Consider the following 22379-nt stretch of genomic DNA (forward strand, 5'->3'; position numbering starts at 1 on the left):
CTCCCCCCCCCCGACTTCCCACATGCCCTGAGATTAGTAATTGATCTCAGCACCTGAGCCCATGAGCAGACTTCAGGATTGTTAACACAGAATTCATTCAGCTATTTTGTGTGTCATCCATAACTTTTCCAGTAAGAACACACTTCTGAGACATACCTCTGGTTTCAGCCAGGGCTTCTCCCCTGGGACCCAAAAGGTACTTTAGAGGGATCTACTTATTTAGGTTTAATACCTCACTCTGAAGTAGGTGGGACAGACTTGACAGCCTCCGAGGGACTGTCAGGTTAATTGGTTTGCCTGAGGCTTTCTGGTCAAGCAGAACATAATTAGGGATAGTACTCTATCTAGTGTCTTACTTACAGATCTGTCTCTAGTTGCTCCAATTTGACTTCAAGAGCCCAGGCAATTCTAAGAGAGATCTGGAGATTTAAATAAATGTCCACAGATAAAAATCATGGCAGTGGGAAGGAGGTGGGCTCGGACTTCACCTCATTCTTTTTCCTTCCATCATTCCCCAACCCCCTTGACTTCTACTCAGCTCCTTTGCAATCTGTTACACTTTTATGAAGAGATACATAATTTGGGTACCTTGAGTAAATTTGCATCTTACAGAATAAAACTATCAATCACACACGATTTAGGGTCCTTTTATTGTAAATAAATACCAATTACTTCTTCGCACTTCATCTTTTCTTGTAATCTTGACATCCCAAGAATCCTTTAAAAACACACACACACACACACACACACACATCCAGAATGCTATTTGTGTTTGTACCATGTGTCTATGAATATATAAATCTATGATAAAACTCCACTCCATGTGATTCTTTTAATTTAATTAGCTTGAATTGTAAACATTTCCTAATAATTGAAGCCCTACCTCCTTGAACTACTCTTGATTTTGTTTCAGTCGTTCTGGAGCTCTCTTGGCAGGGACCTGATGAGATGTCTCCTCTGAGTGAAGTATGTCAGTGTTAGTGCATCAACCTTGTTAGCCAACCTGGCGGTTCAGAGACCCACTTGCCTATCTTCTGATTCTTTGATTGGTTTCAACATAAATGCAAAAATGTATTTTAAACCAAAAGATATCAGAATTTGGGGTTTTAAGACTTTCTAAAATAGTAGTGCAATTTAAAAAGATGGGATCTTTTAAACTTATCTTCCAAAGCTTTGTAGCAGGAGCTTTTTCTACTTAAGTGTCCCAGGGTCCTTTGTGTAAGGGAGAAGAGGGTCCTATGTCTGGCACACTGACTCTTGTTCACTGTAGGGTGGGTTGCTCCCCATCCCTGGTCTTGCCTTACTCCTCTGTGTCAGGTGTGTACAGGGGTGGGGTTGTTGGGTGAGAGAGCTTGGCCCGATGGCCTCTGAACGCCCCAGCAAGATATGTTTAAAAAAGTAAAAAGAAAAGAAAACCAAGTCGCTGTCTCAAAACCAGACCCATCCCCAAACCAGAGTACTTCTTTTCGTTTTCTCCCTGTTTGCCTGCAAAGCTGCACTGTTACCACGCAGACTCAAAGAATGATGTAAAAGGTTTCATTCCTTATATATTTCTCTTCCATCCCCGGTGCTTTGGTCTGAATGTCTGTGTTCCCCCTTCCCCAGATTCACGTGTCAAAGCTTCATTCTCAGTGCAGGGCTGTTGGGAGGTGGGATCTTTAGAGGTGATTAGGTCATAAGGGAGACACCCTCAAAGATGGTATTAGTTACCTTATAAAAGAGGTCCGAGAGAGCTCAGTTGTTCTTTCTGCTACATGAAGACACACTTGAAAAACGGGTCCTCACCATACACTGAACCCGCTGGTGCCTTGATATTGGATTTCTCAGCCTCTATAACCATGAGCAATACATTTCTGTTGTTTCTTAATTACCAAATCTAAGGTATTTTGATTTAGTTGAACTTAGGCTGGATGAGTTTAACACAGGAAGGTGACAAAGTATAGGGACCTGTTATAACTGAACAGAGCCTTGGACAGGAAGATGGGATTTTGAATTTGATGTACTTTGGATGTGGTTTATCCTTGAAGGTTCATGCACTGGAAAGTTCATACCCAGTGTCTTGCTGTTGAGAAGTGGTAGGACCTTTAATAGGTGGGACCTAGTGGGAGGGGATTATCTCATGGGGGTTCCACCCTCATTAATGGATTCAAGTCTTTCTGGAGAGACTTGGTTAGATCTTGGAATGAGTTAGGTCTTGTGGGACTGGGTTATATACCAAAGTAGTGGGTTTTTATAAAGCCTATTAGCTTTCCTTCTGTCTCCATCTCACACACTTGCCTCTCTGTATGCAACTGCCTCCCCTCTACATTGATGCCATGAGGCCCTCATCAGAAGCCAAACAAATGGCCACTCCCTGCTGTTGACCCTGCAAAACTATGAGCCACATAAATTTTCATATAAATTACCTAGCCTCATATATTTTGTTATAGCAACAGAAAATGGACTAAGCCAAGATTCATATCCATATTCCAGCAGTATCAAGCCCTGGGATCCTGGGTGACCACTTGACCTCACCAGCCTGTGTGTCCTCATCTTGATCCTGGCAATTAGGAACTAGATGGGTGCTAAACCCTAAAAGACCCTGTTGGTCCAAATCGGTCAGTCACTGATGTTTCTAAATCTTGTGGACTCTTTTCATATGAGTGGCCTATAAGTAGACCACCTTTGTTTCACTGAATCTGGCTTAAATAAGGTTAACAGAGTGGTGACAATAGACAGGGACCTGATATAACTGAAAGAAGCCCTGGGTGGGGAGACACTAGTGTTTCCTTTTCTGTTACATCATTCTTTGAGTCTGGGTGGTAGAGGTGCAGCTTTGCACCTCGTTTTCTGTTCACGCCTACCTCAACAGAACCTGCTCCAGTGTTCTCTGTGGCTAGGAAGCAGAATTCTGGCCTGTGGGTTTTCTCCAAATCCAAGTATTCACCTCAGCCATCATCCATCCTAGGCAGCAGCACTTCCATGGTTTCCCACTAATAGAAACAAATTCTAGTTTTTTTCTTGGATATAGTTCTCTTAACATGTACCATGTACCTGCATTTTAAGCAATTGTGTCAGCTAATTCAGATGTTCATATCTTATCAGAACACCCACCACTGTGTGTCTTTTAGCAACATTTTTAGTCCATGCCTAGCCATCTTCCATTGATGAAGCTCTGGTAGGTTTTCAAGTGGCCTACCTTTTGGCCTACGTCAGCAGAAGAAGTCAGTGAGATCAAAATCTTGTTCTGTTGATCAAGTTTTCTTTTCTTCTTGGCTGGAAAAATTTGCCACTTGTTTCCTGATTGTTGCATGAGCTGGCAGCCATCTAAATCAAACCATGCAAACATTAGTTCAGTTCTGCAACTGTTAGAGAGGACACTGGGATGCTACAGACAAATAGAATAGTTCACCAAGGCCAAAAGTTCCTGAGTAGCTTGTATCTAGTGGAAGAGATGAATGCATACACATCTGAACAGTGGGAGACATTGATATGTAGACTGGATGTGTACAATCCCCAGTTCTTACCATCTATGGTAGCAGTAACCCAACTGAGTTTTATTGTTTTCTTTCTGTCAGATGATTTTTGATGTTCTTGTGGCTACACCCACTCATATTGCTTTGGTGTAAGTTACAAATATCTGCATCCAGCCTTCCTTTTGATTTCAGTAGAGAGTTGGAGGATCTTTTAACTTCTGTTAAACACCCTACCTCCATTGTAGATCTCATCCTCTTGAACTTTATTTATTTTATTTTACCTCCCCTGTATTTTCAGGTTTTTTTTCTATCATTCAACATCTAAAGATTGGCATTTAAGTAGGACCAGGTCTCTCCCATCTTGAAAACATTTGCCTTTAGCACTGTTCCCTCTTTTTCCCCCCCGCATTTCCCTTTAGTCACTGCCTTTTCCATTCTCCTTTCAAAGCTAAATCGTGGAAGACTGATCAGTATTCAGCAAGTCTATTTCCTCACCTGCTAATCCAGTCTCACTCTACTGCTTCACCAAATTCACTCTACCATAGTCCCCAAAGACCTTCATGAGGTATATTCTGCTGTCCTAATCTTTATTTGACTTCTTAGCAGAACTTGGCTTCATTTCTCACTTCCTGTTGAAATGTTCCTTTCCTTTGGTCTTGGTGTTCCCACCCCAACTCCCTATTCAACTCCCCTCTTAGATATGTGATAGTGTCTCACATTTGACATTTACAAATTAAATTCATCATCATTGCCCCAAACCCATTTTCAATATTCCCTATTGTAATGGATGGCATCATGATCCAGTTAGGAATACAGACCAGAAACTTTGACTCTTTCCTCTCTTTAACCCCAGTATTTATTATCAAGTCTTGTCAATTCAGTTTCCTTAACATTCCTTAATTTTCTTCACTTCTTTTTGTCTCTACTGCTCATTTCTTTCCCCACTCCCTCCTATCTCCCTCTTTCTTTAAATATTGATTGTGGTCTTCTCTGTGTCAAACATTGTGCTCAGTACTTGGGATATGGTGAGAAGGACTAACCCTGCCCTTTCTTACCAAGCTTACAGTCTGGAATCGTGGACAAACATCAAATAAGTACATACATTAAAATGATTTAATTTATGCCACTATTATCTTTTGCCTAAAATGCTGCAACAGCTTAGTTTGTATCCCAGCCTCTAAGTCTCATAGTCAGAGTGGTCTTTTAAAAATGCTGATCCCATCACATCACTGTTTGTAATTGCCCTGGGACTCCTTTCCTGTCTCTTAAAATGCAAAGTTTATTTTTTATTGTGTTTGTTTTTAGTTTTTTTAAAAATAAAACCAGATTGTCATCATATTCCTATACAAATAAGCATATAACTATTACATGGACCCAAAGAAACAGATCAGCATAACAGTTCTTTCTACTAGCAGATCTATAAAGGAGAACAAATTATAACTGGAAGCTTGCTTGGTGATCTTGGAATTAGAGCAAGGGCATTTAATTCTGCATTTAAAATGTTCAGTGGCATTAAGCTAAGCTTGCCCGAGGCATCCATCTCCATAATGGGAGAGCCTTCACAAAGGGAATGTAGAACTTGAAGTACTTTGGCCCAGACCTATGTCCCCTGGATGGACACTCCTTTTTCTCTCCTTTATTCACTGCCCAGCACCAATTCTGATTGACACATTCTTTCTTTGGAAAGGTTAGTGCCTTTAGCCAAGACTTCTCAAGCCCGGGAGCCTTTTACATTCTTTAGAGTGATTTTGCACATCTTTTCTCTGAAATGCATTCATTTTATTATGGAATTTTATTAGTAATTACTTTTTTTTTTAAAAAAAGCAATATCTGAACATGATAAGAAATGCAAACAATACAGAATGTCTTATGAAAAGTTTCCCTTTTACCACATATTTCAACCCTCAGCCCCTCCTGACTACTAGCAACTGCTGTTTTTAATTTGTGTGCCTCCTTCCATAGTCTACTTTCATACATAGCACATAGATAGCTATTTTTGGTGTGTGTACACACAAATAAGAGCATGCTATACCCACTGTTCTACATCTTGATAGATTTTCACTTAATGTATCTACACACTGTTTCTACATGAACATAGGTATACCAGCCTTATTTGCACGTACATAGAATGAATAGACTGCTTTGTTTAACCAGCTTATTACTGAACATCCTCGTGGGCAAGTTCTTGTATACCTGCATGATTTTACTTTAGGGAAGGTTCGTAGAATTTGAATTGCAAGGAGGTTTTTGAGATGTTTGTGATGTTGATAGATACTGCCAAGTTGTCTTGCAAAGAGATCAAATAATTTTATTCTGTCACTAAAACTGGGAGCACTTGCTTTCTATAACTAGGTAAATACTATTCATTACCAAAACTCTTTGACATTTGTCAATCAGATTCCTGAGAAATAGTAATCTCAGGGTTTTTTTATTTTGCAGTTTTATAATTATGATGCAGATTGAAAACCTGTTTTATATGTTTGTAAGTCACTTGTATTTCTTTTTTAGTAAATCAGGTTGTTATACCACTTAGCCATTTTCTTTTTTCCATAGGTCTATAGTGGCCTTTTAAAAAATTGACTCAAAGTCTCTTTTAACAGTAGGAACATTTGTCCTTTGCCTAGAATTTTTCATGTCTACTAATGTCAATTATGGGTTATACTATGCCCCCCACATCCTTCCTCTCTGACTCTTCTCCTTCTCTTCTTATAAAGCTGACTCAGTTTTTCAAGTAAAACTTAACTATTTCCCTTATTGTTTCTATGTTGCAGATGTGACTAAGAAGAGCATTCCTTCTCTAAGCCTATCAAACAAGTTTCCTAAAAATTCTGCTATTGCTTTTACCATTTCATGTTTTTGCACTTAAAACTTTATTCCATTTGAATTTTTAAAACCTGAGAGGCGATATAACAATTGTTTTATTATCTTTCCCCAAGGTAACTGATTAGCCAATGAAGTGTCTCAAAACTATTTATTTTCCTTCATCTCTTTCTTTTATTTTTCTTTCTTTCTTCCTTTCTTTTTTATTTTGTTGCTGAGGATCTAACGAGAGGCCTCTTGTAGATTAGGCAAGCATTCTACCACTGAAGTACCCCCCAGTCCTTTAAAATTTTTATATGTTTCTTCTTCTTCTTCTTCTTCTTCTTCTTCTTCTTCTTATTATTATTATTATTATTAGTTGTTGTTGTGCTGGGATAGAACTTAGAGCTTCACACATGCAATGCAAGTGCTCTACCACTGAGAAAACCCCCCAGCTCCCCAAATTTTATTTTGAGGCAGGGTCTTGCTATGTTGCCCTTGTTGGCCTTGAATTTGTAGTTCTCCTGTCTCAGCCTCTAGAGTAGCTGGGACTACAGGTGTGGGGCCACTGCACCTGTCATTTCAATACTATTAATTACTTAATTGTACCTTTCCTTTATTAATTTGGTTACATCAGTATTCGAGCCTGTTTAGGATCTGTCTTATTATATTAATCAATTTTTTAATATCCTAGTACTATACTTTTCTCTCCTAAAGCTTATTATGATTATTATTTTTTTCTACTTGGAGTATGAATTTTATCATCAGTGTTAAAATTTTTTCAGAACTATTGCATGGTGATTTTTCCATATGATTTTCGGAAACTACTTGCCTAGCTCTCTCCATATTATATTGGTCATTTAAATTAAGATAGCATTACATTTGTATAGGGCAAGGCTGCAACCTAACTAGTCTTATAAGCCCTGTGTCTTCCAATTCAAAGCCTTTCCCCCTACCTCATATTTCTGTCTTTTCCATTCTTCAGGGCTGATACAGTCACCCTGGCTTTCGTCCCTGAGCTGTACTCTAACTTACCTCAGAGGCTTTGCATTGGCTGTCCCCTCAGCCTGGAACTTTCCCCTTGCCTTCTACCTCTGGCTGACTCCTGCTTGTCACTTAGGCCTCAGCTCCCATGCTGTTTCTTCTCTCTTCGGCATCTGGGCTATGTCCCCTCCACCATGTGCTCTTATAGCAGTCCCATGTTTCCTATTTGCTATGCAGGTCACTTTGTATACTAAGTACGTGCATATGCACCCGTCTGTACAGATCATTAGTATATAAACTGTATGAAGTTCGGGACCATATGAGCCTTGTTTATTGCTCCTTCCTAAAAACCTAACAAAACGTCGTAGTTTTCCACATTATGCACATACACAGGATATACACACAGGAGTGCTCTCCCCACACTTATATAAGTCTATCATATAGAATTCCAAATAAAAATATTTATGAGTTGGTTTCTGGGTCATCAATATGTAAATCTTTAGACATGACTTTTCTCAAGTTATCAGGTTAAAATGTTGATTTTATATAAATAACCACCATAGAATTAAAATGCACAGAGTTTGTTCATGTACCGTAAGAAAGCAATCAATGTGGAAATGAAAAAAGGCAAAGCCTTGAGAAGGCAGGTGGCTTGTGTATCCTGCAGGAAGGAGGGACAGAGAAGAGTTGGAGGATGAAGGCAAACAGACAAAGACAAATGCAGAACAGGCTAGCGCAGCAACAGAGATAAATCCAGGGAAAAGAATCATTCTGGGGACATCCAATCTCCAACAAACAAATAGGTCTAATGAGAAAGATTTGTGCCTTTTCTGTCCTGTAATAGCCAATAATGGATAGCCTTGTGGATCAATTGCAGTTTTCCCTGTGACTGCATTTATAGTGCTTCACATAAAAAGCGATGCTGAAGTGAGATTTCAGATGTGATTTATCCTTCTTGTAGTATGGATGGTAGAGGCTGTTCATTTTTCTCAAAGAACTGCAAACATCAGGAGTAAAAGAAATTGTGTGTCGCTGCTGGTTTAATGTACCATCTGATACTTATACTTTTGTTCCTTTGCTGTCAGAATGCATTGGGCTTATCCTATGAAAGTTGCATTGGGCTTATCCTATGAATGTTTCATGGGGCTTCCTTTATATTTATAATAATTAACACTATTAGGCATCTCAAACATTTTGATAGTTGTTTGCAAAACTGATCATAAAACAACTGATAGACTTACAAGATTGTAAGGCTTTTAAAAATAGAGTGAGGGAGTCTATAGGTGAACAGATTGTGTTGAATAATCCAAAAAGATAATCCTCCCTTGAGATCAATAACATCCGTTTGTTTATGTTTACACAATGCAGTATGTTCATAATAGACATACAAGTGAAAATGATTTAGGTTTCATATGTATTTTGAAAGTCAAATTTTTAAAAAGGAATTGGTATTATGGAACTGACATATAATGTTTAACTGTAGTGAGAGAAGTCTTATTATGGGTTGAATCATGGGTTTCATGGTAATTCTATGTGGCCCTCTGGTATTTAATTTCTTAACTAGTTTATTTATTCTTTCAGGGGATTTTTCTTTCAAAAAACAATAAAAATGTCTTCTGTAGTTGAACTCCAGGTGCCTTGAGGGTATCATTGAGCCTTTTACTTACCCAGCCTACCCTAGAATTTATTTGATCCTTATTCTCCAGTCATTGCATTTTAGATATATCTATACATGTATAGTTAGAGGTGACAGATATTTTGTTGGAAAAGCCATCTTTTCTCATGGATAAGTGAAATGGCAGATATGAACTGTTTATATGTGCTTTGTTTGATTGATTAATTGATGCATTAATTCCATTAATTCATTTATCAGTCAACAGATATGTTTTGAGCATGTCTTCTCACCTGGCACTTTTCTGGGTTCTGTGTAATAAAACTTAGGTCAACTTCTACTTCTATGCCTTTTATGCAGTTTATTTCAAGGGTACAAAAGAAGCCCTCCAAGCTGGATCGTCTCACCCTTCTCTTTCCTAATAACTCAAGAGACCTCACATGCCGTCATGTGGACAGTTTAAACTGCATAGCTGAACTCCATTAACAGTAACACAGGTGGCAACCTTGGATTCTGCCTTTATCCTGCATCATCATGCATGCCTAATGATGTGCATGTCCATGGCATGATATATACTCTTAGGAGGATAGACACAAAGGAAAGGCCTGCACAGGCCGTAGGAGGGGACTCAGGGTTTGGGAGCAGGAATTCAGGGATCCCGGGTATCTGGTCAAGAAGGGAGGGTGTGATCTCTAGGTAGGAGCATTCTGCACTACTTCCTTGCCTTATGTGGAGGAACTTGCTGGAGGAGTACAGAGTGAGAGCCTTCAAAGTGCTTAGGCCCATGCCTGTAGTGCTTAGGGCTCTGTGATCCAGTTAGAATAGACCTCCACCTTATCAGTCTGGCCTCTGTGGCATGGTCGTTTTGGCCTATCATGGTTTTTTGAATCAGGATATGCACACGTTATGCACCCTAAGAACATGGAGTGGGGGTTGCCAGGATGTCCAGATGGGTCCTCCATTGCACTGCCTGGTCCCTCTCTCTAGGGGACTTTATTTGGTCTACCCCAAGCTATAACCACAGCCCCAACTTTTAGCCATCTTTATTGAAGGCTACAGATTACTTTCTTTGGAACTAAACTACAAAAATGCTAGTGGAAAGGAATCCCAAGTATAAGTTGACATGCATAGGTGGATTGACCAATTTATTTTTCTGTTTTTCTTGGGAGTTTGTGTAGGTGAGTTATCCCTGTGGTAAGAGCTTCCTTAGGAAGTGTACGGTGGGTGGCCTGTCCTACATTGGATGAGTTACCAAAGCCTTCTGGGCTTTAGCTTCCTTATCTGGAAAAAGGGGGAATAAGAAAGCCTTCCTCTTTGAATTTCTTCAGTTAAATTGAGCTGATGTATGTGAAATGTGTGTAGCAGGGTAGGAGACACACTTTGCACTATACTGTTAGTTTTCATTTTGTGTCTGCCCTAAGCATGTTTTGAGGGAGGACAGATTCTTAGAGGCTGGGGGAAAACTGAAAAACAAAAGAATGTGCCTTGTGCTTGGCACTGAGCAGGTGTTGTGGTTGAGGACAGGTGTAAAGGGGGTCTGCACCCCATGGCTCTCCTGTGTGCCCTTTGGCTTGTTTACATGTTACTCCTGTCTGGTAGGACCTGGTGTGCTTAGTTGATTGGGGTAGTGACCATTTGTGTGCTGAGCAATCATGAGTCAAATTTAGCCACTATTATTCAGGTCATAGCCTTTGTTCTGCAATTTTGGTGTGTTCAGTAGTCCTGGTCCATTTCATTTGTCAGGTTGTTTACCAGCAGTTCTTCTGGACTCTGGAGGTAATCAGTTTGTATTCCATTTCCCCTTTTAGAACTGTTTTTCACTCTTTAGTTGCAAGGCTTTTAGAAAATACAATTTTTTTCTTTTAAAAATTTGTGGAAAAATACACAAAACATAAAATTTGCCATTTTAATCATTTAAAAATGTTTCAATGGCATTAAATAGGCTCACATGCTGGGCTACTGTCACCACCTTTCAACTTGAGAATGCTATTCATCTTGCAAACTGAAACTCTGAACACTCTAAGCATTGACTCCCTATACCAGCTCCTCCCAGCCTCTGCAAACACTCTTCTACTTTCTCCATGAATGTGACTGCTCCATATACCTCAAAAATGTGTCTTTTTAAATGATGGCATGTCCCTTTAGTTAAAGGGTTTTTTTTAATATTTATTTTTTAGTTTTTGGTGGACACAATATCTTCATTTTTTATTTTTATGTGGTGCTGAGGATTGAATCCAGCGCCCTGTGCATGCCAGGCGAGCACGCTACTGCTTGAGCCACGTCCCCAGCCCCAGTTAAAGGTTTTTATAAGGGATTTGTTTAGGAATTTTAGATGCATTCACACTTCCTTTCTGCAAAATAACTCTCTTTATTGTGGCCTTACACAACCACTTATACTTGGGATTCCTTTCCACTAGCATTTTTGTAGTTTAGCTCCAAAGAAAGTAATCTGTAGCCTTCGATAAAGATGGCCAAAAGTTGGGGCTGTGGTTATAGCTCGGGGTAGAGCACTTGCCTAGCATGTGTGAGGCACTGGGTTGGATCCTCAGCGCCACATAAAAATAAATAAATAAAGGTATAAAAAATACAGTAACATTTTTAAAAAAGATGGATAAAAGTTAACCTGAGAACTGAAACACTGAAGATAAAATTGGAAGTGCCCTTTGTATTATATCTCTTTTCTTACTCCCACTGCCTGTAAATGCTGGCTGAAAAATCATGCCAAAATCAAAACAGACCTTCATATAAATCCTAAACTTTTATCACTTGAATTGTTCTCCTTTCTTGATGTTATGCCTGATGCTCGTTTTTCTCTGTGCCGTGCTTGATCTATCCTGAAGCTGGAACAGAAATATCAGTTCCAAAATTTCTCTTTGTATGGAATGATTTGGCCTGACTGCAGGCCAAGAGCTTTCAAAACTGTATTCTGTTGTGATCTGTGCTGACTTGAATGCTTCTCAGAATTCTTACAGCTCAGGCTAATCATTGGCAGTTCTTCCTTACGACTCATAAATAGAACATTGGTTTGCCTGAAATAACAGGGAAAGAGGAAAAGGCATTTTTAGAAAACAGATAATTTATGTTTTGGATTGGAGTTTCATTTTTTTCATAAGCATTCATTCTAAAATGTAAAAAATAAAATAAAAAATAGGAAGATTATAGATAAAATTATTTGCTAACCCATTTCTTAAAAATAACCATAAGGTCATTCTATCAACTCAGCATATTATATGTGATGACTATTTAATTTTTATTGAATGAATATTAGAAATGTGACAATTTGTCATTAGTATTTGAATAATTGAAGATAACCAATTTATATAATAAGGTTAACAGGGTAAAAATGAGAGGGAATAAGGAATAGAAAAGAAGATCAGAACTCCAGCTACCCTTAATGGTTGACATAGTTGCTGTAACTGAACCCAACATTTGTCTTCAACTTCCTGGCAGCAAAAAGAGAAACTCATTATTAGGAAGGAGAATGCCTACTAATTCCACAGGAACCCAGCTTTGTCTGGCACTAGGCACTGAAAGGAATTTCTTTTGCAGGGACAATGAGTGATGCAGTGCACAGCTTTTATGAAAAATGCAGAAGTATATTTTATTTTCTTCTTTCTGAAAGAGGCAGTAAGGACTGAGGGAAGTGACAAGGACATCAATTCTGTGAGAAGTCCAAAGTGGTCCCAGAGTTTAACCTCCCATTACCAGTTGTGAATGGATTCAGCACAGGATCTCAGGCTCCCATCCCCACGTGTCCTTTGCTGAACTAGGCTTTGATAGAAGTAGATGATCTGAGGTTATCTCTTCTGACCAGAGCCTGGAAGTTTTTTGTCTCTTTTGCTGGTTAAGGTAGATCTGGCTATTCCCTTTTCAAACCAGACAAGCAGATGGTAGGGCTGACATCTTTGTACAAAGACTGAGCAGCCCAGCCTACGTGCTCATCCAGGTGGAAGCCACCCTGCTCGAGTACGAAGATGAGCTGCAGAGGTCCCAGCATGCAGATCCATGCATGTGGGGAAAGCACCTCTGTGACTGCCCAGAACTTGGACAAATGAATGAGACCCCAGAGTGCCACCCCACAGAGCAGCAGAGATGATTTTGGCCTAGAAGCAGTTAGGAGCAGGTGTGATCAGGAGGCTTCCCTGGCCATAGGAAAAGCTCCCTCAGGCTCCTGTGGTGCCTTCAGTCCTCCTGAGCCTGCCAGGATGAATTAGCTGCAGTGCATACTCCAAGTGACTGAATGAGCTCACGTATGCTTCTGGTGGTTTCTGATTGACTGATGTTAGATTTCACCAACCCCCAATATGTATTAAGCCACATTCCTGACGGTAGCTCAGTATTAGGACCACTTCTGTCCTAAAGCTCTTAATGGTTTAATTTAACCTTGTCATGTTGCCTGTGTACATAAAATCTTTCCATTTGCTGAGATAGGTTAGTGTGAGCTATCAAAAGATTTGAGATCTAATATAAACTATAATATGATGTTAAGTAAATTATTTGGAACCAAAAAATTGTCACCAAAACATCCACTTTTTTCTTCTCCTGGAGATTATATTCATCACTGTATTAAGCATGGAATTCTTTTTAGTTATGTCTCTGTTTTTGTTCCTTTTCAAAAGCAGAGGAACAAATAGAAGTCACTTTTTTTTTGAGTGTTTTTTTTTTCCTTGTAGTTTCTGTGTCATTTTATTTGATGAGACTCGTGTTAGGGATCTCTATACATCTCTTATCAATGTACGAGAATAGTTGGAGCATTGAAGTCTCAGAGGAAATTACAAGCAAGAATTAAATCAGGTGTCATAAAATCTTTCCACAAGCCAGTGAAATAGCCAAGGCCAGTTCTCCAAACCCCTATCAGTAGTGCTACTGAGCTCCTACTGATGGTTGCCAGGAAAAAAAAAATATTGGTTCGCTGTAGTAGACTTTTTTAAAAAAGAGAACATGAAAATTCAGATATTTAAAATGTGAAAAATTTCCAATTTTAAATGTTAATGAGTACCATAAGAAAAACATGCTGTGTTGACAGTGTCTGGACCATGTGCTGCTTGCTGTGACTTTTGGGTACTCTGGTTATAAAATCTATCCATCACACTATTTTTGGACTGGTTTCCAATCTTTTTTTGTTTGTTTGTTTTATTCAGTGTCGGGTGGCGGGGGTCGGTACCAGGGATTGAACTCAGAGGCACTCAACCACTGAGCCCCAGCCCCGGCCCTATTTTATATTTTATTTAGAGACAGGATCTCACTGTTGCTTAGCACCTCACTTTTGCTGACGCTGGCTTTGAACTTGAGTTCCTCCTGCCTCAAGCCCCTGGGATTACAGGTGTGCACCACTGTGCCCAGCTCAAGTCTTAAATCTGCATGGGAGAAAATGCTAATCAGTCAAATTATTTATATTGTCCTGAGGAAGACGAAGGTGTTTTTTGAAGATCTTGAGTATTGTTTTTTCCATAATTAGTTTTTCTGATTGTTAGTTGTGGTGTTGCTTGTTGGAACTCTCCTTGTTAGTAGAGACAGATAAGAATGATGCTATAAACTTTCAGAGAAAAATACAGAGTGTAAGTTTTTTATTCATAATATTCTGGGGAATTTTTCTTATAATTTGTATATTAAAGAGAAATGTTGACATTATCAAGTCCAGATGTGGGCACTGACAGCCAAGTGAGATTAGGTTTACCATCTACTTAGTAACCAGGTCAAGTCTTGAATGTCGTCTTCTGTTCCTTTTAAATAACAACCACCATCATTTGAAGTGTTCAGATGTGGACCAATTTTCTTGTTTTTCTGACAACCTCATGAAGCAGTTCCTATTATTATCCTATTTTACAGACAAAGCAGTTGAGGCACAGGGCCTAGTAAGAGGTGAAACTAGTTCTCCTTCGTACTGTACCATTTATTCTCCAGGCTCTTGAATACTTAAATGCCCAGGGCTTTTGGACTGTTCTCGGAAGCTTCAGTTCTCAGAGATTGACATTGTGTAAGGTTGTGACTATTTCTTATTTCCTATTATAATTCTATGTAGATAAAATACAGGACATTATCCTAAAAAGTATCCTTTTCCTTACCAGTTGTTGTTAGGCTGTGATTATTTGTGAATATCCATTATGCAGAAATTCTGGAAATGACTCCTTACTGAAGGTGCTAGACTTAGAAGCCCACAGTCTTTGCGATTTGGTATAGAGCTCAGACTTAAGAGGCAAGTAAATCTAGGCACAAATTCTGATTTGACAGGTATGTGACCTTGGGGAAGTGATCTGGCATTGTCAAAAAAAAAAAAAAGAAAGAAGAAGAAGAAGAAGAAGCATTCACAGCATTGTCTTGGTGACATTTTTACTCCACAGAAAGCATGTTTCTTGTGCTACGTCTAAGTTCAAGGCCAAAATGAAGCTGGAAGTGCAGGTGCTTAATAGCATACTAGTGTAGGCCATTCAGATTCATAGTTTGAATGTTTATTTGGTATTTGTGTTAGTCAGTCTTCTATTGCTATCACCAAAATACCTGACAAGAACAGCTCAGAGGAGAAAAACTTTATTTCGGCTCAAAGTTTAAGAGATTCATTCTGTGGTTGGCCAACTCCATTACTCTGGGCCTGAGGGGAGGCAGAACATCATGATGGTGGAAGGGTGTAGTGGAGGAAAAACTGCTCAGCTCCGGCAGCCAAGAAGCGGGTGGGGGAGTGGGGGAGAAAGAGAGAAAAGGAGAACATGCGCAAGGGAGGCACCAAGGAGGAAATAATAACCCCAGAGGCACACCTCCAGTGGCCTAACTTCCTCTAGGCATGCCCTACTTGCTTACAGTTACCACCCAGTTAGTTCATTCAAATTATGAACCATCAAACCAGCGGATGAATCCACTGACTAGGTTACAGTTCTCATAATCCATGATCATTTTACTCCTGAGCAGTCCTGCATTAACATGGGAGCTTTTGTGTGACACCTCACATCCAAACCATAGCAATACTCTTTCCGTTCATGTCCCCACAGATACTACATTGTTTCTCAGCTTTTATTTATTTATTGACTGATTGATTGATTTTTGTTGTTGTTGAGAAACTGAAGCTGCCTAGCTGTGGACCTAGGGAACAAAGGGATTTAAAAAAAATGGATTGTTGTATTCCCTATGAAAGAAATTTTATGGAAGAGAGAATCCTATCATAGTTGAAGTGCTTCAACTCCTGGTTCTAAGCTTGGGGACATATTACAATCACACATGGCATTTGAGGTGTATCTACTTATATCAAATCTCTCTCTGTATTTGGTGGTGGGGTGTGGGTGGCTGGGATAGCAGAAAGTAATTACATTTGAAGAGTCACTGTTTGCGATATTCACGGATGTTTTCATTTTGTTTTGACGTATTTTTAAAGTACAGTTCAGGTAATAAGTCAAAGCTAAGGGGAAACTTTATTTTTGAGTAATATTGCTGTACATGAAGAAAAGATGTATTGGAACAATTCTTTGTTGCTTGGGAAGATTATGTAGAGGAATTATTTGATAGCTTGTTAAAGCAAATGTGAAATCTCTTAAAATGTATTGAGGACCCTTTCCAGGAAATCTGTAATTCAGAAATGTTTCTGTGAATTTTTTTCTAAAAGAACCTCTTTTCTTTCCCCCAAAGCCATCTTTTTGTTAAGCCTAAGGAGAGGAAATTCTTTACTCCCAGGAAAATGTCTTAGTAAAGGTCTTGAATGTCAAGTTGAGAATGGAGAAGCTTTGGTGACAATGCAAAACAAGATGACATGTACTGTGAACTTTGCTTATGTTCAGATTCTTCATCTGTCAACTTTCAAGGCTTGATATCAATATCTTTTCCCCATTTAAACCTTCACTGACCTGCCCAGTCATGTGTGTGTCTATCTGATTTTTTTTTCAATCATATTTTGTAGCTTCTTCCATTTTGCCTGCACAGTACAGATACTTGCATCTCTGTTAGGAACCTTTTCTTCTTTGGCTCTTCAAACACTGTGGAATGGGCGTTGTTTCCCTGACAGCATCCATTGTTCTTCAAGATCCAGAGCCACTGAATCTGAAGATCTCTAGAGTCCGTTTCTAATATTAAATCCCTGAGACTGATGGATTCTGAGGCAAATAAATGCCCATCTGCCAAGAAAAATTGGTTTTTAACATAAAGAAAAAGTAATTGATTTGAATCTGTTGTATGCTTGTAATCTAAATTCACTTTTAGTTTGGATAAATTTTGCTTTCAAAATTGGTTCTCCATCTTCCTCTGTAATTGTATTTACTTTGTTTCCTTGCTTTCTACACAATAGATGAAGTTGTTGTATGATCACAATCTTCATTTAGTGTTATTGTATATTTTTCATGCATCTGTGTATGTGTTTGGTTTTCCCCAGTGGGGTTATGTTATAAAACTCAAGTACGTCAGTACGTCTGTGAGTGCAGACATTCTATGGACACTGGCTTTGCTGGGAACTAAAGATGCTGTGAAACAAATTGGACCTTTACAGTTGAGAAGTTAACAGTTCAGCTGGTTTGTTAGGTTAATAGAAAAGTAAAATTGTGGATACAAAGAGCACCTCACTTCCCTCTAATTCTTAATTATAAGTTTTAAGAAGTTCTAAATGCTAAAAAAAAAAAGTTCTTGTCAATTCATGTTTTGATTGGAAAAAGCTTTTGTTGTCACCTACCAGTCACTTAAGTGATATTTCAGGTTAGATTTGGGTGGAGTGTCAGGATAGATGTGGGTGAGCACATTGAGGTATCCCTAACATATGAGATCCAACTTTTAGGGCAGTAGATAATAGTTTGGGGGTGTAGTAAATACACGGGGGAAAAGGCTGTAAAAGTAACTTTCATGATATGAAGTCCTTGCCGACATCCAATATATGGACTTGAGGAAGGAGGAAGGTATGTTTGGACAACATAGGATGCTGGCGGCCAACAGTAATTCCTAACAGATTTCCAGTGGGTAGGAGAAGGGTCAGAGGTCCTGGGGGGTTCAAAGAGGTATGTGAGAGATATTCTTAAGGGGTATTAAATTTCAAAAATCCCAAACCACCAAGTCTTTTTGTCATGATTTAAATGCTGTTAACTTGCCTTAAAAAGAATGAAGTCAATCTCTACAGGTTAGAGGATGGTGACTTCCTGTGGGATTCCTCTGGGGTAAGCCTAGGTCAGAGAGTCTGTGCATGAAAACCTCAGGGGCCTAAGTGTTCTAGAACCCTGGGCAAAGGTCAGAGGAGCCAGAGGTCGTCATGGAAAGAAAGCTCCTGAGATGGACCCAGGCCAAAATGCCAGTCTTTCCTTCAGCTTTCTTGGGAAATTAAATCCTTTTTGGAGATATGTTTTATTAAGCTGAGCTCTCAGAGTTCCACAGCATGGTGACAGGAGTGATGGGGAATGGTTTTTCTGGGGGAAATCTGCTGATGGACCTTTGGCTGAGATGAAAGAGCCAGAAAGGCCTAGTGTTACCAGGATCCCCTGGAGGCAGGTGGAAGTCACCAGGAGGGGGCAGTGCAGTATGTACCTTCCTCTTCTGTTTCTGTCCAGAGGCTCTGGGGCAGGAAGCAGGAGGCTGTCCTGTTAGTCTTGTGAATGGTCTACAGTACCAGGAACTGAAAGCAGGTGTGTTGGTCCGCTGGGTCCAGCTTTCCTGCATTATTTCGCTTGTATGGCTGTCTCCATTTCTCTTTCTTTTGCTACTCCCCTCCTTTTCTTTCTATCTCACTCATCTTTTCTCCCTCCATCCTTCCCTCTTCTTCTTTCCTTCCCCTTTTCTTCATAAATTAAAAAAATATTCCAAAAAGCATGGTACGACTTCATGTACTTATATTCAGAGTGAAGCCTTAACATTTTGTTTTTCCTCTTGCAAATCTTTTCTGATAAAATAAATAGGTCAAAAATTTAATAAAATAAGTTGCTTAAAGTTATAAGTGTCTTTATTTTATAACTATTCTCTTTTCCCCAGCTAATCTCTCCTGCAATCACTTTTATCCTTTACATGTACTTGATTACGTGGTATTGCTTTTGTGTATTTTTATACTTTCAAATAATTTGTTTCATGTTGTATGTGTATATTTGTATGCAATTTTGCTTATTTTCTTTCCCACTTAACATGGAGATCTCTTTCTGCTAAAAATATAGATTTGGTTTGAGTTTAATATATATTTTTACCATACCTTATTTTTTAAAATTTCGTTTCTTGGTAGATGGATACTGGGGTTGTTTCTGGCTTTTGATTAGTCTGTTGACTGTCTTACAGTGAATATTCTTCCATCTGTCCTCTTGTGTTCATGTGTGAGAATTTCTTTCTGGGAATAATTAGACATGGAAATGCTGGGCCACAGAGGGTTCTGCTTTATAATTTTCCAGGATAGTGATAAGTGCTCTTCAAAGTGGTTAAACCCATTTACACTGCCTCCAATAATGTAAGAGACACCCGGCTTTATAAGTTTATATTGTCAGATGGTAAACATTTTGTCACTGCAGCGGGAGAGGAATGGAATGTCATTATTTTCATTTGCATTTCATATTCCTTTTGAGATGAGCAGTTTTTCACATTTTCTCGGCCATTGAGGTTTTCCCCTCTGTGGATGGCCTGTAATTAACTTCGCTGGCTTCCTTTCTAACCTTAAAATTCCTTAGTTAGTGATGGCTTTTAGTGGCAGGTTTCATGAGCGATTTATAGCTAGCAGCTAGACTGGACATCTCCACAGATGGTAACTTACAGGGGGCATCCTTGGAATTTACTGCTGAAGGAGCGCTTGCCAATCTTTACATCCAGCTCTTCTCTTGGTTTCCATATTGCCAGGAAAAAAAATTTACCCAGGGCATTCCTTCTTCCCCAGTAGAAGACCATTTTTCATAATTTCACACGGTTCTTTTGATGGCTTTCAACAAAATCTCCTGTATGGTCTTAAATCCAAGAACAGTTGTGCTTTGCTTAATTTTCCTCTTCATGAATATTATGAAATTATACAAAATTTTTGCTCCTCTTTTCTTGCATTTTGGTGACCAGAAAGCTTAGAATTAAAAATCTGGCCCTTTCCTAATGAGTATATGTATTTTTAAACCTAATTTCTGGCCCCATTGATGTCTCTGCTCCTGGTTTTCTTTCTCTTATATCTGTTAGCTCATTGCACTTTATTGAATATGACTAGGAAGTTTACAAGTTAAATACATGGTTGAATAAAATAAAAAATAAAGTAAAGGGAATAAATAATGAAAAGAAAAAGACAAGTGCTTTGTTTCATAGGCTTTGGTTAAGTACCTATTGAGTGTCAGGTGCTTGTCAAAATCATGGGGGATACAGTGATGATCCCGGTAAAGACAGATGCAGAACTCTCCATGTGACTTCAGAGCAATGACAGGCACCAAGCCAACTCTGCTGCAAGGAGAGGATAGGTTTATCTGGAAGTCCTGCTGGTAACCCTAAAGGAAACCTTGCCTACATTTTCTATCTTTTCTGCTGCCAGTGACATGAAAAAAGTGTTAAAATTATTTATGACTTTTTGTAATGCAGTGCTTATTATGAGATAATTTAGAAGAGTGAGGTCACTGTGGTCTCTATTGAAAATATTAGTGCAATGAAAGTCTTGGAAAAATGTCTCTAAACTGTGATGCTTTTGAAACACTTCATAAATACTTGATGTTGTAAAGTGAGCATTTAACTGAAATCTCAAAATATTTTCTTCTTCTGAATCTGGTGGAAGGAGAGAAGGGAATTGTCTGTTATTTATGTTACTGGCTTCCTTCTTGCACATTTATGGCATGACAGGCCCTGAGTGTCGAGGAGAACCATGATCTTTGAAAGGAAGATGCCTTTCTATCTTGGAGGCTGCTTTTTTATGTGATGAGACAATGTTTGTGTGGATCATTTTAAAGTTATTTCTCATTGGTGAAATTTATACCCTCAGAAAATTTATCTGTTTTTATTTTTTTTTATATTTGCCGAAACGCTTGCAGTATACCTTCATCCGTTTCTTTCCCTCACTGGGTAGAAGGAACCTATAGATGGGTATTCTCTATCATTGTTTAATGTTTTTTCGTTTTACCTAATTAACATCAGGGATATATATTTGTTTTCAGTGTCTTAATATGTTATGTATCTTAAATATTTTCAAATAATTCTTGCAGTACTTTGTAACTCCAAGGATTATATGTCTGCCTACCTGTATATCCATTCATCCAGTCTTCTGTCCATTGACCCACCTACCCATCCATCTGTCCAACCTTCTATCTTCCTTCCTCTCATCCACCCACCCATCCATCCATCCTTGTATAAGGACTAAGTTAGGTACTGTGGTGCATATTAAGAACTATAAACACAGTTCTATTTTCAAATATAGCGTGATCTAGGAAAAGTAAATAGAAACACATACTTGAATAACTGTAGTACAAGTTAGAGTATGGCAATTCCAGGATAGTAGAGGTCTTTTTTTTTTTTTTGTATTGGGTACTGAATCCAGAAGCACTTAACCACTGAGCCACATCCCCAGTCCCCTTTTTGTATTTTATTGAGAAATAGAGTCTCAGTGAGTTGCTTGGGGCCTAAGTTCCTGAGGCTGGTTTTGAACTCACAATCCTCCTGCCTAAGCTTCCTGAGCCACTGGGATTATAGGTATGTGCCACAGCCCCTGGCTCAGTATGGTAGTTTCTCTAGCTATGTTCCTACTACTTGGGACTTTATTGATTGCAAGTGACATAAATCCAGATCAGACTTTAGGTTAGTGATGTCTCTCTTTATATGGCTGGATCCAGAGGCTCAAGTAGTATTTTCAGAATTCTGTCTCTCATTGTATCTCATTAGCTTTCTTTTCTTATACATGGTGACTTCGTTCTTGGACTATCTCTTTCCTTGTGGCAGAAAATTACACTGGAAGCCCCAGATCTGTGTCATTCTTGGATCTGATTGAGGTCTCATGAACACTTCTAAGCCAGTCATCATGGCCAAGGGTCTAGAGTTCACTATCAGCCAGAGTCATTAATCCCCTATATTTGAGTATTTGGAGTCTGAGGAGGTGATGTGGGTTCCTAAGGGCCATGCAGGGTTTGTGACATGTGGTTCAGCAAAGGAAAAATTAATGTGTTACTGACAAGGGCAGAAGAAGAGGAGGCTGGGCCAGGAAAAGCAGGTGGGGAGAAGGGGAGGGAGGGATGAAGTGGGAAGGAGAAATGCATTCCAGTGTTCCAGGAGGTCAAAGGAGGAAGTGACTGTTTCTTAGAATGTTAAGAAAAATATGATTTTCCCTTGAATGTGAGGAAACCAGCATACCTGTGGCTGTCACCATGAGTGTGGAACCCATGTGAGGGGTGGTAGATGCATTTTTCAAGAAAGTTTCACCTCTGTACACTGGTGATACTCTGAAAAGGGAGGGAAAAGTGATGAAAAGGAAAAAAATCAAAATATGTTGAACTGGTCACTGACCATGAAACCTGGCCAGTCATAGTTCCTTTTCAATAAGATTGACCATTTTGCTCTCCTTGCTGGGTGTGTGTGTGTGTGTGTGTGTGTGTGTGTGTGTGTGTAGTGTATGAGTGCTGTGAGGTAGCTACGAGACGATCATCCTCGTT

At 39.1% G+C, this 22379-nt stretch overlaps 1 protein-coding gene across 5 annotated transcripts in view; it reads left to right on the plus strand.

The window, feature by feature from the left end:
- The window catches only part of Ntrk2 (neurotrophic receptor tyrosine kinase 2), a 369930-nt gene that overhangs the window by 9508 nt on the left and 338043 nt on the right, over nucleotides 1-22379 (plus strand). The window lies entirely within an intron of this gene.

This window comes from Marmota marmota, unplaced genomic scaffold (assembly GCF_001458135.2).
Source record: "Marmota marmota marmota unplaced genomic scaffold, marMar, whole genome shotgun sequence".
NCBI lineage: Eukaryota > Metazoa > Chordata > Mammalia > Rodentia > Sciuridae > Marmota > Marmota marmota.